At 43.6% G+C, this 10,264-nt stretch overlaps 55 non-coding genes across 55 annotated transcripts; all 55 read right to left on the reverse strand.

Moving 5' to 3' along the window:
- Positions 1–115: 115 nt before the first annotated feature.
- On the reverse strand, positions 116–187 carry TRNAW-CCA (transfer RNA tryptophan (anticodon CCA)). Its single transcript has one exon. It is a non-coding gene; the product is annotated as a tRNA-Trp (tRNA).
- A 204-nt stretch (positions 188–391) lies between these two features.
- TRNAW-CCA (transfer RNA tryptophan (anticodon CCA)) lies at positions 392–463 on the reverse strand. Its single transcript has one exon. It is a non-coding gene; the product is annotated as a tRNA-Trp (tRNA).
- Positions 464–530: 67 nt separating this feature from the next.
- On the reverse strand, positions 531–602 carry TRNAW-CCA (transfer RNA tryptophan (anticodon CCA)). The gene has a single exon. It is a non-coding gene; the product is annotated as a tRNA-Trp (tRNA).
- A 65-nt stretch (positions 603–667) lies between these two features.
- On the reverse strand, positions 668–739 carry TRNAW-CCA (transfer RNA tryptophan (anticodon CCA)). The gene has a single exon. It is a non-coding gene; the product is annotated as a tRNA-Trp (tRNA).
- A 67-nt stretch (positions 740–806) lies between these two features.
- Positions 807–878, reverse strand: TRNAC-ACA (transfer RNA cysteine (anticodon ACA)). Its single transcript has one exon. It is a non-coding gene; the product is annotated as a tRNA-Cys (tRNA).
- A 67-nt stretch (positions 879–945) lies between these two features.
- TRNAW-CCA (transfer RNA tryptophan (anticodon CCA)) lies at positions 946–1,017 on the reverse strand. The gene has a single exon. It is a non-coding gene; the product is annotated as a tRNA-Trp (tRNA).
- Positions 1,018–1,083: 66 nt separating this feature from the next.
- Positions 1,084–1,155, reverse strand: TRNAW-CCA (transfer RNA tryptophan (anticodon CCA)). Its single transcript has one exon. It is a non-coding gene; the product is annotated as a tRNA-Trp (tRNA).
- Positions 1,156–1,222: 67 nt separating this feature from the next.
- On the reverse strand, positions 1,223–1,294 carry TRNAW-CCA (transfer RNA tryptophan (anticodon CCA)). The gene has a single exon. It is a non-coding gene; the product is annotated as a tRNA-Trp (tRNA).
- Positions 1,295–1,498: 204 nt separating this feature from the next.
- Positions 1,499–1,570, reverse strand: TRNAW-CCA (transfer RNA tryptophan (anticodon CCA)). The gene has a single exon. It is a non-coding gene; the product is annotated as a tRNA-Trp (tRNA).
- Positions 1,571–1,636: 66 nt separating this feature from the next.
- Positions 1,637–1,708, reverse strand: TRNAW-CCA (transfer RNA tryptophan (anticodon CCA)). The gene has a single exon. It is a non-coding gene; the product is annotated as a tRNA-Trp (tRNA).
- A 67-nt stretch (positions 1,709–1,775) lies between these two features.
- Positions 1,776–1,847, reverse strand: TRNAW-CCA (transfer RNA tryptophan (anticodon CCA)). The gene has a single exon. It is a non-coding gene; the product is annotated as a tRNA-Trp (tRNA).
- A 65-nt stretch (positions 1,848–1,912) lies between these two features.
- On the reverse strand, positions 1,913–1,984 carry TRNAW-CCA (transfer RNA tryptophan (anticodon CCA)). Its single transcript has one exon. It is a non-coding gene; the product is annotated as a tRNA-Trp (tRNA).
- A 67-nt stretch (positions 1,985–2,051) lies between these two features.
- On the reverse strand, positions 2,052–2,123 carry TRNAW-CCA (transfer RNA tryptophan (anticodon CCA)). The gene has a single exon. It is a non-coding gene; the product is annotated as a tRNA-Trp (tRNA).
- A 66-nt stretch (positions 2,124–2,189) lies between these two features.
- Positions 2,190–2,261, reverse strand: TRNAW-CCA (transfer RNA tryptophan (anticodon CCA)). Its single transcript has one exon. It is a non-coding gene; the product is annotated as a tRNA-Trp (tRNA).
- Positions 2,262–2,328: 67 nt separating this feature from the next.
- TRNAW-CCA (transfer RNA tryptophan (anticodon CCA)) lies at positions 2,329–2,400 on the reverse strand. The gene has a single exon. It is a non-coding gene; the product is annotated as a tRNA-Trp (tRNA).
- A 342-nt stretch (positions 2,401–2,742) lies between these two features.
- On the reverse strand, positions 2,743–2,814 carry TRNAW-CCA (transfer RNA tryptophan (anticodon CCA)). The gene has a single exon. It is a non-coding gene; the product is annotated as a tRNA-Trp (tRNA).
- A 67-nt stretch (positions 2,815–2,881) lies between these two features.
- TRNAW-CCA (transfer RNA tryptophan (anticodon CCA)) lies at positions 2,882–2,953 on the reverse strand. The gene has a single exon. It is a non-coding gene; the product is annotated as a tRNA-Trp (tRNA).
- A 202-nt stretch (positions 2,954–3,155) lies between these two features.
- TRNAW-CCA (transfer RNA tryptophan (anticodon CCA)) lies at positions 3,156–3,227 on the reverse strand. Its single transcript has one exon. It is a non-coding gene; the product is annotated as a tRNA-Trp (tRNA).
- A 204-nt stretch (positions 3,228–3,431) lies between these two features.
- On the reverse strand, positions 3,432–3,503 carry TRNAW-CCA (transfer RNA tryptophan (anticodon CCA)). Its single transcript has one exon. It is a non-coding gene; the product is annotated as a tRNA-Trp (tRNA).
- Positions 3,504–3,568: 65 nt separating this feature from the next.
- TRNAW-CCA (transfer RNA tryptophan (anticodon CCA)) lies at positions 3,569–3,640 on the reverse strand. The gene has a single exon. It is a non-coding gene; the product is annotated as a tRNA-Trp (tRNA).
- A 205-nt stretch (positions 3,641–3,845) lies between these two features.
- TRNAW-CCA (transfer RNA tryptophan (anticodon CCA)) lies at positions 3,846–3,917 on the reverse strand. Its single transcript has one exon. It is a non-coding gene; the product is annotated as a tRNA-Trp (tRNA).
- A 67-nt stretch (positions 3,918–3,984) lies between these two features.
- On the reverse strand, positions 3,985–4,056 carry TRNAW-CCA (transfer RNA tryptophan (anticodon CCA)). Its single transcript has one exon. It is a non-coding gene; the product is annotated as a tRNA-Trp (tRNA).
- Positions 4,057–4,123: 67 nt separating this feature from the next.
- TRNAW-CCA (transfer RNA tryptophan (anticodon CCA)) lies at positions 4,124–4,195 on the reverse strand. Its single transcript has one exon. It is a non-coding gene; the product is annotated as a tRNA-Trp (tRNA).
- A 66-nt stretch (positions 4,196–4,261) lies between these two features.
- TRNAW-CCA (transfer RNA tryptophan (anticodon CCA)) lies at positions 4,262–4,333 on the reverse strand. Its single transcript has one exon. It is a non-coding gene; the product is annotated as a tRNA-Trp (tRNA).
- Positions 4,334–4,538: 205 nt separating this feature from the next.
- On the reverse strand, positions 4,539–4,610 carry TRNAW-CCA (transfer RNA tryptophan (anticodon CCA)). The gene has a single exon. It is a non-coding gene; the product is annotated as a tRNA-Trp (tRNA).
- Positions 4,611–4,677: 67 nt separating this feature from the next.
- TRNAW-CCA (transfer RNA tryptophan (anticodon CCA)) lies at positions 4,678–4,749 on the reverse strand. The gene has a single exon. It is a non-coding gene; the product is annotated as a tRNA-Trp (tRNA).
- A 203-nt stretch (positions 4,750–4,952) lies between these two features.
- On the reverse strand, positions 4,953–5,024 carry TRNAW-CCA (transfer RNA tryptophan (anticodon CCA)). Its single transcript has one exon. It is a non-coding gene; the product is annotated as a tRNA-Trp (tRNA).
- A 67-nt stretch (positions 5,025–5,091) lies between these two features.
- Positions 5,092–5,163, reverse strand: TRNAW-CCA (transfer RNA tryptophan (anticodon CCA)). The gene has a single exon. It is a non-coding gene; the product is annotated as a tRNA-Trp (tRNA).
- A 202-nt stretch (positions 5,164–5,365) lies between these two features.
- On the reverse strand, positions 5,366–5,437 carry TRNAW-CCA (transfer RNA tryptophan (anticodon CCA)). Its single transcript has one exon. It is a non-coding gene; the product is annotated as a tRNA-Trp (tRNA).
- Positions 5,438–5,641: 204 nt separating this feature from the next.
- Positions 5,642–5,713, reverse strand: TRNAW-CCA (transfer RNA tryptophan (anticodon CCA)). The gene has a single exon. It is a non-coding gene; the product is annotated as a tRNA-Trp (tRNA).
- Positions 5,714–5,780: 67 nt separating this feature from the next.
- TRNAW-CCA (transfer RNA tryptophan (anticodon CCA)) lies at positions 5,781–5,852 on the reverse strand. Its single transcript has one exon. It is a non-coding gene; the product is annotated as a tRNA-Trp (tRNA).
- Positions 5,853–5,917: 65 nt separating this feature from the next.
- TRNAW-CCA (transfer RNA tryptophan (anticodon CCA)) lies at positions 5,918–5,989 on the reverse strand. The gene has a single exon. It is a non-coding gene; the product is annotated as a tRNA-Trp (tRNA).
- Positions 5,990–6,056: 67 nt separating this feature from the next.
- On the reverse strand, positions 6,057–6,128 carry TRNAC-ACA (transfer RNA cysteine (anticodon ACA)). Its single transcript has one exon. It is a non-coding gene; the product is annotated as a tRNA-Cys (tRNA).
- Positions 6,129–6,195: 67 nt separating this feature from the next.
- On the reverse strand, positions 6,196–6,267 carry TRNAW-CCA (transfer RNA tryptophan (anticodon CCA)). The gene has a single exon. It is a non-coding gene; the product is annotated as a tRNA-Trp (tRNA).
- A 66-nt stretch (positions 6,268–6,333) lies between these two features.
- Positions 6,334–6,405, reverse strand: TRNAW-CCA (transfer RNA tryptophan (anticodon CCA)). The gene has a single exon. It is a non-coding gene; the product is annotated as a tRNA-Trp (tRNA).
- Positions 6,406–6,472: 67 nt separating this feature from the next.
- TRNAW-CCA (transfer RNA tryptophan (anticodon CCA)) lies at positions 6,473–6,544 on the reverse strand. The gene has a single exon. It is a non-coding gene; the product is annotated as a tRNA-Trp (tRNA).
- A 66-nt stretch (positions 6,545–6,610) lies between these two features.
- TRNAW-CCA (transfer RNA tryptophan (anticodon CCA)) lies at positions 6,611–6,682 on the reverse strand. The gene has a single exon. It is a non-coding gene; the product is annotated as a tRNA-Trp (tRNA).
- Positions 6,683–6,887: 205 nt separating this feature from the next.
- TRNAW-CCA (transfer RNA tryptophan (anticodon CCA)) lies at positions 6,888–6,959 on the reverse strand. The gene has a single exon. It is a non-coding gene; the product is annotated as a tRNA-Trp (tRNA).
- Positions 6,960–7,026: 67 nt separating this feature from the next.
- TRNAW-CCA (transfer RNA tryptophan (anticodon CCA)) lies at positions 7,027–7,098 on the reverse strand. Its single transcript has one exon. It is a non-coding gene; the product is annotated as a tRNA-Trp (tRNA).
- Positions 7,099–7,301: 203 nt separating this feature from the next.
- TRNAW-CCA (transfer RNA tryptophan (anticodon CCA)) lies at positions 7,302–7,373 on the reverse strand. The gene has a single exon. It is a non-coding gene; the product is annotated as a tRNA-Trp (tRNA).
- A 67-nt stretch (positions 7,374–7,440) lies between these two features.
- TRNAW-CCA (transfer RNA tryptophan (anticodon CCA)) lies at positions 7,441–7,512 on the reverse strand. Its single transcript has one exon. It is a non-coding gene; the product is annotated as a tRNA-Trp (tRNA).
- Positions 7,513–7,714: 202 nt separating this feature from the next.
- TRNAW-CCA (transfer RNA tryptophan (anticodon CCA)) lies at positions 7,715–7,786 on the reverse strand. The gene has a single exon. It is a non-coding gene; the product is annotated as a tRNA-Trp (tRNA).
- A 204-nt stretch (positions 7,787–7,990) lies between these two features.
- Positions 7,991–8,062, reverse strand: TRNAW-CCA (transfer RNA tryptophan (anticodon CCA)). The gene has a single exon. It is a non-coding gene; the product is annotated as a tRNA-Trp (tRNA).
- Positions 8,063–8,129: 67 nt separating this feature from the next.
- On the reverse strand, positions 8,130–8,201 carry TRNAW-CCA (transfer RNA tryptophan (anticodon CCA)). Its single transcript has one exon. It is a non-coding gene; the product is annotated as a tRNA-Trp (tRNA).
- Positions 8,202–8,266: 65 nt separating this feature from the next.
- Positions 8,267–8,338, reverse strand: TRNAW-CCA (transfer RNA tryptophan (anticodon CCA)). The gene has a single exon. It is a non-coding gene; the product is annotated as a tRNA-Trp (tRNA).
- A 67-nt stretch (positions 8,339–8,405) lies between these two features.
- On the reverse strand, positions 8,406–8,477 carry TRNAC-ACA (transfer RNA cysteine (anticodon ACA)). The gene has a single exon. It is a non-coding gene; the product is annotated as a tRNA-Cys (tRNA).
- Positions 8,478–8,544: 67 nt separating this feature from the next.
- Positions 8,545–8,616, reverse strand: TRNAW-CCA (transfer RNA tryptophan (anticodon CCA)). Its single transcript has one exon. It is a non-coding gene; the product is annotated as a tRNA-Trp (tRNA).
- A 66-nt stretch (positions 8,617–8,682) lies between these two features.
- TRNAW-CCA (transfer RNA tryptophan (anticodon CCA)) lies at positions 8,683–8,754 on the reverse strand. Its single transcript has one exon. It is a non-coding gene; the product is annotated as a tRNA-Trp (tRNA).
- A 67-nt stretch (positions 8,755–8,821) lies between these two features.
- Positions 8,822–8,893, reverse strand: TRNAW-CCA (transfer RNA tryptophan (anticodon CCA)). Its single transcript has one exon. It is a non-coding gene; the product is annotated as a tRNA-Trp (tRNA).
- Positions 8,894–8,959: 66 nt separating this feature from the next.
- On the reverse strand, positions 8,960–9,031 carry TRNAW-CCA (transfer RNA tryptophan (anticodon CCA)). The gene has a single exon. It is a non-coding gene; the product is annotated as a tRNA-Trp (tRNA).
- A 205-nt stretch (positions 9,032–9,236) lies between these two features.
- TRNAW-CCA (transfer RNA tryptophan (anticodon CCA)) lies at positions 9,237–9,308 on the reverse strand. The gene has a single exon. It is a non-coding gene; the product is annotated as a tRNA-Trp (tRNA).
- Positions 9,309–9,375: 67 nt separating this feature from the next.
- TRNAW-CCA (transfer RNA tryptophan (anticodon CCA)) lies at positions 9,376–9,447 on the reverse strand. Its single transcript has one exon. It is a non-coding gene; the product is annotated as a tRNA-Trp (tRNA).
- Positions 9,448–9,650: 203 nt separating this feature from the next.
- TRNAW-CCA (transfer RNA tryptophan (anticodon CCA)) lies at positions 9,651–9,722 on the reverse strand. The gene has a single exon. It is a non-coding gene; the product is annotated as a tRNA-Trp (tRNA).
- A 65-nt stretch (positions 9,723–9,787) lies between these two features.
- On the reverse strand, positions 9,788–9,859 carry TRNAW-CCA (transfer RNA tryptophan (anticodon CCA)). Its single transcript has one exon. It is a non-coding gene; the product is annotated as a tRNA-Trp (tRNA).
- Positions 9,860–10,061: 202 nt separating this feature from the next.
- Positions 10,062–10,133, reverse strand: TRNAW-CCA (transfer RNA tryptophan (anticodon CCA)). The gene has a single exon. It is a non-coding gene; the product is annotated as a tRNA-Trp (tRNA).
- Between the last annotated feature and the right edge of the window lie 131 nt (positions 10,134–10,264).

The following is a 10,264-nucleotide window of genomic DNA, read 5'->3' on the forward strand; positions in this document are numbered from 1 at the left end:
CGCAGCCTTCTGATCTGGAGTCAGACGCGCTACTATTGCGCCACCGAGCCCCTTTTACGAAGTTTAATTGGTAGAATTCTATAAACAACTTAAAAAGTAAGTTTTATTATTTCTTTGACCCGGACGTGATTCGAACACGCAGCCTTCTGATCTGGAGTCAGAAGCGCTACCATTGCGCCACCGAGCCCCCTGAACAAAGGTTAAATTGGTAGAATTTCTATAAACAACGTAAAAACTAAATTGTTTTTTGTTTGACCCGGACGTGATTCGAACACGCAGCCTTCTGATCTGGAGTCAGACGCGCTACTATTGCGCCACCGAGCACCCAGAACGAAGGTTAAATTGGTATATTTTCTATAAACAACGTAAAAACTAAATTTTATTATTTGTTTGACCCGGACGTGGTTCGAACACGCAGCCTTCTGATCTGGAGTCAGACGCGCTACCATTGCGCCACCGAGCCCTCTGAACGAAGGTTAAATTGGTAGAATTTCTATAAACAACGTAAAAACAAAATTTTTTTATTTGTTTGACCCGGACGTGATTCGAACACGCAGCCTTCTGATCTGGAGTCAGACGCGCTATCATTGCGCCACCGAGCCCCTTTTACGAAGTTTAATTGGTAGAATTCTATAAACAACTTAAAAAGTAAGTTTTATTATTTCTTTGACCCGGACGTGATTCGAACACGCAGCCTTCTGATCTGGAGTCAGAAGCGCTACCATTGCGCCACCGAGCCCCCTGAAGAAAGGTTAAATTGGTAGAATTTCTATAAACAACGTAAAAACTAAATTTTATTACTTCTTTGACCCGGACGTGATTCGAACACGCAGCCTTCTGATCTGTAGTCAGACGCGCTCCCATTGCACCACCGAGCCCCCTGAACGAAGGTTAAATTGGTAGAATTTCTATAAACAACGTAAAAACTAAATATTATTATTTGTTTGACCCGGACGTGATTCGAACACGCAGCCTTCTGATCTGGAGTCAGACGCGCTACCATTGCGCCAACGAGCCCCCTTTACGAAGGTTTAATTGGTAGAATTCTATAATCAACTTAAAAACTGATTTGAATTATTTCTTTGACCCGGACGTGATTCGAACACGCAGCCTTCTGATCTGGAGTCAGACGCGCTACCATTGCGCCACCGAGCCCCCTTTGCGAAGGTTTAATTGGTAGAATTTCTATAAACAACGTAAAAACTTAATTTTATTATTTGTTTGACCCGGACGTGATTCGAACACGCAGCCTTCTGATCTGGAGTCAGACGCGCTACCATTGCGCCACCGAGCCCCCTTTACGAAGGTTTAATTGGTAGAATTTCTATAAACAACGTAAAAACTAAATTTTATTATTTGTTTTACCCGGACGTGATTCGAACACGCAGCCTTCTGATCTGGAGTAAGACGCGTTACCATTGCGCCGCCCAGCCCCCTTTACGAAGTTTAACTGGTAGAATTCTATAAACAACTTAAAAACTAAGTTTTATTATTTCTTTGACCCGGACGTGATTCGAACACGCAGCCTTCTGATCTGGAGTCAGACGCGCTACCATTGCGCCAACGAGCCCCCTTTACGAAGGTTTAATTGGTAGAATTCTAAAATCAACTTAAAAACTGATTTGAATTATTTCTTTGACCCGGACGTGATTCGAACACGCAGCCTTCTGATCTGGAGTCAGACGCGCTACCATTGCGCCACCGAGCCCCCTTTGCGAAGGTTTAATTGGTAGAATTTCTATAAACAACGTAAAAACTTAATTTTATTATTTGTTTGACCCGGACGTGATTCGAACACGCAGCCTTCTGATCTGGAGTCAGACGCGTTACCATTGCGCCGCCGAGCCCCCTTTACGAAGTTTAACTGGTAGAATTCTATAAACAACTTAAAAACTAAGTTTTATTATTTCTTTGACCCGGACGTGATTCGAACACGAAGCCTTCTGATCTGGAGTCAGACGCGCTCCCATTGCGCCACCGAGCCCCCTGAACGAAGGTTAAATTGGTAGAATTTCTATAAACAACGTAAAAACTAAATATTATTATTTGTTTGACCCGGACGTGATTCGAACACGCAGCCTTCTGATCTGGAGTCAGACGCGCTACCATTGCGCCAACGAGCCCCCTTTACGAAGGTTTAATTGGTAGAATTCTAAAATCAACTTAAAAACTGATTAGAATTATTTCTTTGACCCGGACGTGATTCGAACACGCAGCCTTCTGATCTGGAGTCAGACGCGCTACCATTGCGCCACCCAGCCCCCTTTGCGAAGGTTTAATTGGTAGAATTTCTATAAACAACGTAAAAACTTAATTTTATTATTTGTTTGACCCGGACGTGATTCGAACACGCAGCCTTCTGATCTGGAGTCAGACGCGCTACCATTGCGCCACCGAGCCCCCTTTACGAAGGTTTAATTGGTAGAATTTCTATAAACAACGTAAAAACTAAATTTTATTATTTGTTTGACCTGGACCTGATTCGAACACGCAGCCTTCTGATCTGGAGTCAGACGCGCTACCATTACGCCACCGAGCCCCCTTTACGAAGGTTTAATTGGTAGAATTCTAAAAACAACTTAAAAACTGATTTTTACTATTTCTTTGACCCGGACGTGATTCCAACACGCAGCCTTCTGATCTGGAGTCAGACGCGCTACTATTGCGCCACCGAGCCCCTTTTACGAAGTTTAATTGGTAGAATTCTATAAACAACTTAAAAAGTAAGTTTTATTATTTCTTTGACCCGGACGTGATTCAAACACGCAGCCTTCTGATCTGGAGTCAGGCGCGCTACCATTGCGCCACCGAGCCCCCTGAACGAAGGTTAAATTGGTAGAATTTCTATAAACAACGTAAAAACTAAATATTATTATTTCTTTGACCCGGACGTGATTCGAACACGCAGCCTTCTGATCTGGAGTCAGACGCGCTACCATTGCGCCAACGAGCCCCTTTTACGAAGTTTAATTGGTAGAATTCTATAAACAACTTAAAAAGTAAGTTTTATTATTTCTTTGACCCGGACGTGATTCCAACACGCAGCCTTCTGATCTGGAGTCAGACGCGCTACTATTGCGCCACCGAGCCCCTTTTACGAAGTTTAATTGGTAGAATTCTATAAACAACTTAAAAAGTAAGTTTTATTATTTCTTTGACCCGGACGTGATTCGAACACGCAGCCTTCTGATCTGGAGTCAGAAGCGCTACCATTGCGCCACCGAGCCCCCTGAACAAAGGTTAAATTGGTAGAATTTCTATAAACAACGTAAAAACTAAATTGTTTTTTGTTTGACCCGGACGTGATTCGAACAAGCAGCCTTCTGATCTGGAGTCAGACGCGCTACTATTGCGCCACCGAGCACCCAGAACGAAGGTTAAATTGGTAGATTTTCTATAAAAAACTTAAAAACTAAGTTTTATTATTTCTTTGACCCGGACGTGATTCGAACACGCAGCCTTCTGATCTGGAGTCAGACGCGCTACCATTGCGCCAACGAGCCCCTTTTACGAAGTTTAATTGGTAGAATTCTATAAACAACTTAAAAAGTAAGTTTTATTATTTCTTTGACCCGGACGTGATTCGAACACGCAGCCTTCTGATCTGGAGTCAGAAGCGCTACCATTGCGCCACCGAGCCCCCTGAACGAAGGTTAAATTGGTAGAACTTCTATAAACAACGTAAAAACTAAATTTTATTATTTGTTTGACCCGGACGTGATTCGAACACGCAGCCTTCTGTTCTGGAGTCAGACGCGCTCCCATTGTGCCACCGAGCCCCCTGTACGAAGGCTTAATTGGTAGAAGTCTAAAAACAACTTAAAAACTCAATTTTATTATTTCTTTGACCCGGACGTGATTCGAACACGCAGCCTTCTGATCTGGAGTCAGAAGCGCTACCACTGCGCCACCGAGCCCCCTGAACGAAGGTTAAATTGGTAGAATTTCTATAAACAACGTTAAAACTAAATTTTATTATTTGTTTGACCCGGACGTGATTCGAACACGCAGCCTTCTGATCTGGAGTCAGACGCGCTACCATTGCGCCACCGAGCCCCCTGAACGAAGGTTAAATTTGTAGAATTTCTATAAACAACGTAAAAACTAAATTTTATTCTTTGTTTGACCCGAACGTGCTTCGAACACGCAGCCTTCTGATCTGGAGTCAGACGCGCTACCATTGCGCCACCGAGCCCCCTCAACGAAGGTTAAATTGGTAGAATTCTAAGAACAACTTAAAAACTGATTTGTATGATTTCTTTGACCCGGACGTGATTCGAACACGCAGCCTTCTGATCTGGAGTCAGACGCGGTACCATTGCGCCACCGAGCCCCCTGAACGAAGGTTAAATTGGTAGAACTTCTATAAACAACGTAAAAACTAAATTTTATTATTTGTTTGACCCGGACGTGATTCGAACACGCAGCCTTCTGTTCTGGAGTCAGACGCGCTCCCATTGTGCCACCGAGCCCCCTGTACGAAGCCTTAATTGGTAGAAGTCTAAAAACAACTTAAAAACTCAATTTTATTATTTCTTTGACCCGGACGTGATTCGAACACGCAGCCTTCTGATCTGGAGTCAGAAGCGCTACCACTGCGCCACCGAGCCCCCTGAACGCAGGTTAAATTGGTAGAATTTCTATAAACAACGTTAAAACTAAATTTTATTGTTTGTTTGACCCGAACGTGCTTCGAACACGCAGCCTTCTGATCTGGAGTCAGACGCGCTACCATTGCGCCACCGAGCCCCCTCAACGAAGGTTAAATTGGTAGAATTCTAAGAACCACTTAAAAACTGATTTGTATGATTTCTTTGACCCGTACGTGATTCGAACACGCAGCCCTCTGATCTGGAGTCAGACGCGCTACTATTGCGCCACCGAGCCCCTTTTACGAAGTTTAATTGGTAGAATTCTATAAACAACTTAAAAAGTAAGTTTTATTATTTCTTTGACCCGGACGTGATTCGAACACGCAGCCTTCTGATCTGGAGTCAGGCGCGCTACCATTGCGCCACCGAGCCCCCTGAACGAAGGTTAAATTGGTAGAATTTCTATAAACAACGTAAAAACTAAATATTATTATTTCTTTGACCCGGACGTGATTCGAACACGCAGCCTTCTGATCTGGAGTCAGACGCGCTACCATTGCGCCAACGAGCCCCTTTTACGAAGTTTAATTGGTAGAATTCTATAAACAACATAAAAAGTAAGTTTTATTATTTCTTTGACCCGGACGTGATTCCAACACGCAGCCTTCTGATCTGGAGTCAGACGCGCTACTATTGCGCCACCGAGCCCCTTTTACGAAGATTAATTGGTAGAATTCTATAAACAACTTAAAAAGTAAGTTTTATTATTTCTTTGACCCGGACGTGATTCGAACACGCAGCCTTCTGATCTGGAGTCAGAAGCGCTACCATTGCGCCACCGAGCCCCCTGAACAAAGGTTAAATTGGTAGAATTTCTATAAACAACGTAAAAACTAAATTGTTTTTTGTTTGACCCGGACGTGATTCGAACACGCAGCCTTCTGATCTGGAGTCAGACGCGCTACTATTGCGCCACCGAGCACCCAGAACGAAGGTTAAATTGGTAGATTTTCTATAAACAACGTAAAAACTAAATTTTATTATTTGTTTGACCCGGACGTGGTTCGAACACGCAGCCTTCTGATCTGGAGTCAGACGCGCTACCATTGCGCCACCGAGCCCTCTGAACGAAGGTTAAATTGGTAGAATTTCTATAAACAACGTAAAAACAAAATTTTTTTATTTGTTTGACCCGGACGTGATTCGAACACGCAGCCTTCTGATCTGGAGTCAGACGCGCTACCATTGCGCCACCGAGCCCCTTTTACGAAGTTTAATTGGTAGAATTCTATAAACAACTTAAAAAGTAAGTTTTATTATTTCTTTGACCCGGACGTGATTCGAACACGCAGCCTTCTGATCTGGAGTCAGAAGCGCTACCATTGCGCCACCGAGCCCCCTGAAGAAAGGTTAAATTGGTAGAATTTCTATAAACAACGTAAAAACTAAATTTTATTACTTCTTTGACCCGGACGTGATTCGAACACGCAGCCTTCTGATCTGTAGTCAGACGCGCTCCCATTGCACCACCGAGCCCCCTGAACGAAGGTTAAATTGGTAGAATTTCTATAAACAACGTAAAAACTAAATATTATTATTTGTTTGACCCGGACGTGATTCGAACACGCAGCCTTCTGATCTGGAGTCAGACGCGCTACCATTGCGCCAACGAGCCCCCTTTACGAAGGTTTAATTGGTAGAATTCTAAAATCAACTTAAAAACTGATTAGAATTATTTCTTTGACCCGGACGTGATTCGAACACGCAGCCTTCTGATCTGGAGTCAGACGCGCTACCATTGCGCCACCCAGCCCCCTTTGCGAAGGTTTAATTGGTAGAATTTCTATAAACAACGTAAAAACTTAATTTTATTATTTGTTTGACCCGAACGTGCTTCGAACACGCAGCCTTCTGATCTGGAGTCAGACGCGCTACCATTGCGCCACCGAGCCCCCTCAACGAAGGTTAAATTGGTAGAATTCTAAGAACAACTTAAAAACTGATTTGTATGATTTCTTTGACCCGGACGTGATTCGAACACGCAGCCTTCTGATCTGGAGTCAGACGCGGTACCATTGCGCCACCGAGCCCCCTGAACGAAGGTTAAATTGGTAGAACTTCTATAAACAACGTAAAAACTAAATTTTATTATTTGTTTGACCCGGACGTGATTCGAACACGCAGCCTTCTGTTCTGGAGTCAGACGCGCTCCCATTGTGCCACCGAGCCCCCTGTACGAAGCCTTAATTGGTAGAAGTCTAAAAACAACTTAAAAACTCAATTTTATTATTTCTTTGACCCGGACGTGATTCGAACACGCAGCCTTCTGATCTGGAGTCAGAAGCGCTACCACTGCGCCACCGAGCCCCCTGAACGCAGGTTAAATTGGTAGAATTTCTATAAACAACGTTAAAACTAAATTTTATTGTTTGTTTGACCCGAACGTGCTTCGAACACGCAGCCTTCTGATCTGGAGTCAGACGCGCTACCATTGCGCCACCGAGCCCCCTCAACGAAGGTTAAATTGGTAGAATTCTAAGAACCACTTAAAAACTGATTTGTATGATTTCTTTGACCCGTACGTGATTCGAACACGCAGCCCTCTGATCTGGAGTCAGACGCGCTACTATTGCGCCACCGAGCCCCTTTTACGAAGTTTAATTGGTAGAATTCTATAAACAACTTAAAAAGTAAGTTTTATTATTTCTTTGACCCGGACGTGATTCGAACACGCAGCCTTCTGATCTGGAGTCAGGCGCGCTACCATTGCGCCACCGAGCCCCCTGAACGAAGGTTAAATTGGTAGAATTTCTATAAACAACGTAAAAACTAAATATTATTATTTCTTTGACCCGGACGTGATTCGAACACGCAGCCTTCTGATCTGGAGTCAGACGCGCTACCATTGCGCCAACGAGCCCCTTTTACGAAGTTTAATTGGTAGAATTCTATAAACAACATAAAAAGTAAGTTTTATTATTTCTTTGACCCGGACGTGATTCCAACACGCAGCCTTCTGATCTGGAGTCAGACGCGCTACTATTGCGCCACCGAGCCCCTTTTACGAAGATTAATTGGTAGAATTCTATAAACAACTTAAAAAGTAAGTTTTATTATTTCTTTGACCCGGACGTGATTCGAACACGCAGCCTTCTGATCTGGAGTCAGAAGCGCTACCATTGCGCCACCGAGCCCCCTGAACAAAGGTTAAATTGGTAGAATTTCTATAAACAACGTAAAAACTAAATTGTTTTTTGTTTGACCCGGACGTGATTCGAACACGCAGCCTTCTGATCTGGAGTCAGACGCGCTACTATTGCGCCACCGAGCACCCAGAACGAAGGTTAAATTGGTAGATTTTCTATAAACAACGTAAAAACTAAATTTTATTATTTGTTTGACCCGGACGTGGTTCGAACACGCAGCCTTCTGATCTGGAGTCAGACGCGCTACCATTGCGCCACCGAGCCCTCTGAACGAAGGTTAAATTGGTAGAATTTCTATAAACAACGTAAAAACAAAATTTTTTTATTTGTTTGACCCGGACGTGATTCGAACACGCAGCCTTCTGATCTGGAGTCAGACGCGCTACCATTGCGCCACCGAGCCCCTTTTACGAAGTTTAATTGGTAGAATTCTATAAACAACTTAAAAAGTAAGTTTTATTATTTCTTTGACCCGGACGTGATTCGAACACGCAGCCTTCTGATCTGGAGTCAGAAGCGCTACCATTGCGCCACCGAGCCCCCTGAAGAAAGGTTAAATTGGTAGAATTTCTATAAACAACGTAAAAACTAAATTTTATTACTTCTTTGACCCGGACGTGATTCGAACACGCAGCCTTCTGATCTGTAGTCAGACGCGCTCCCATTGCACCACCGAGCCCCCTGAACGAAGGTTAAATTGGTAGAATTTCTATAAACAACGTAAAAACTAAATATTATTATTTGTTTGACCCAGACGTGATTCGAACACGCAGCCTTCTGATCTGGAGTCAGACGCGCTACCATTGCGCCAACGAGCCCCCTTTACGAAGGTTTAATTGGTAGAATTCTAAAATCAACTTAAAAACTGATTAGAATTATTTCTTTGACCCGGACGTGATTCGAACACGCAGCCTTCTGATCTGGAGTCAGACGCGCTACCATTGCGCCACCCAGCCCCCTTTGCGAAGGTTTAATTGGTAGAATTTCTATAAACAACGTAAAAACTTAATTTTATTATTTGTTTGACCCGAACGTGCTTCGAACACGCAGCCTTCTGATCTGGAGTCAGACGCGCTACCATTGCGCCACCGAGCCCCCTCAACGAAGGTTAAATTGGTAGAATTCTAAGAACAACTTAAAAACTGATTTGTATGATTTCTTTGACCCGGACGTGATTCGAACACGCAGCCTTCTGATCTGGAGTCAGACGCGGTACCATTGCGCCACCGAGCCCCCTGAACGAAGGTTAAATTGGTAGAACTTCTATAAACAACGTAAAAACTAAATTTTATTATTTGTTTGACCCGGACGTGATTCGAACACGCAGCCTTCTGTTCTGGAGTCAGACGCGCTCCCATTGTGCCACCGAGCCCCCTGTACGAAGCCTTAATTGGTAGAAGTCTAAAAACAACTTAAAAACTCAATTTTATTATTTCTTTGACCCGGACGTGATTCGAACACGCAGCCTTCTGATCTGGAGTCAGAAGCGCTACCACTGCGCCACCGAGCCCCCTGAACGCAGGTTAAATTGGTAGAATTTCTATAAACAACGTTAAAACTAAATTTTATTGTTTGTTTGACCCGAACGTGCTTCGAACACGCAGCCTTCTGATCTGGAGTCAGACGCGCTACCATTGCGCCACCGAGCCCCCTCAACGAAGGTTAAATTGGTAGAATTCTAAGAACCACTTAAAAACTGATTTGTATGATTTCTTTGACCCGTACGTGATTCGAACACGCAGCCCTCTGATCTGGAGTCAGACGCGCTACTATTGCGCCACCGAGCCCCTTTTACGAAGTTTAATTGGTAGAATTCTATAAACAACTTAAAAAGTAAGTTTTATTATTTCTTTGACCCGGACGTGATTCGAACACGCAGCCTTCTGATCTGGAGTCAGAAGCGCTACCATTGCGCCACCGAGCCCCCTGAACAAAGGTTAAATTGGTAGAATTTCTATAAACAACGTAAAAACTAAATTGTTTTTTGTTTGACCCGGACGTGATTCGAACACGCAGCCTTCTGATCTGGAGTCAGACGCGCTACCATTGCGCCAACGAGCCCCTTTTACGAAGTTTAATTGGTAGAATTCTATAAACAACATAAAAAGTAAGTTTTATTATTTCTTTGACCCGGACGTGATTCCAACACGCAGCCTTCTGATCTGGAGTCAGACGCGCTACTATTGCGCCACCGAGCCCCTTTTACGAAGATTAATTGGTAGAATTCTATAAACAACTTAAAAAGTAAGTTTTATTATTTCTTTGACCCGGACGTGATTCGAACACGCAGCCTTCTGATCTGGAGTCAGAAGCGCTACCATTGCGCCACCGAGCCCCCTGAACAAAGGTTAAATTGGTAGAATTTCTATAAACAACGTAAAAACTAAATTGTTTTTTGTTTGACCCGGACGTGATTCGAACACGCAGCCTTCTGATCTGGAGTCAGACGCGCTACTATTGCGCCAC

Source organism: Phalangium opilio, unplaced genomic scaffold (genome assembly GCF_054372755.1).
Source record: "Phalangium opilio isolate 3A_F unplaced genomic scaffold, DU_Popi_V2 ptg000352l_1, whole genome shotgun sequence".
Classification (NCBI taxonomy): domain Eukaryota; kingdom Metazoa; phylum Arthropoda; class Arachnida; order Opiliones; family Phalangiidae; genus Phalangium; species Phalangium opilio.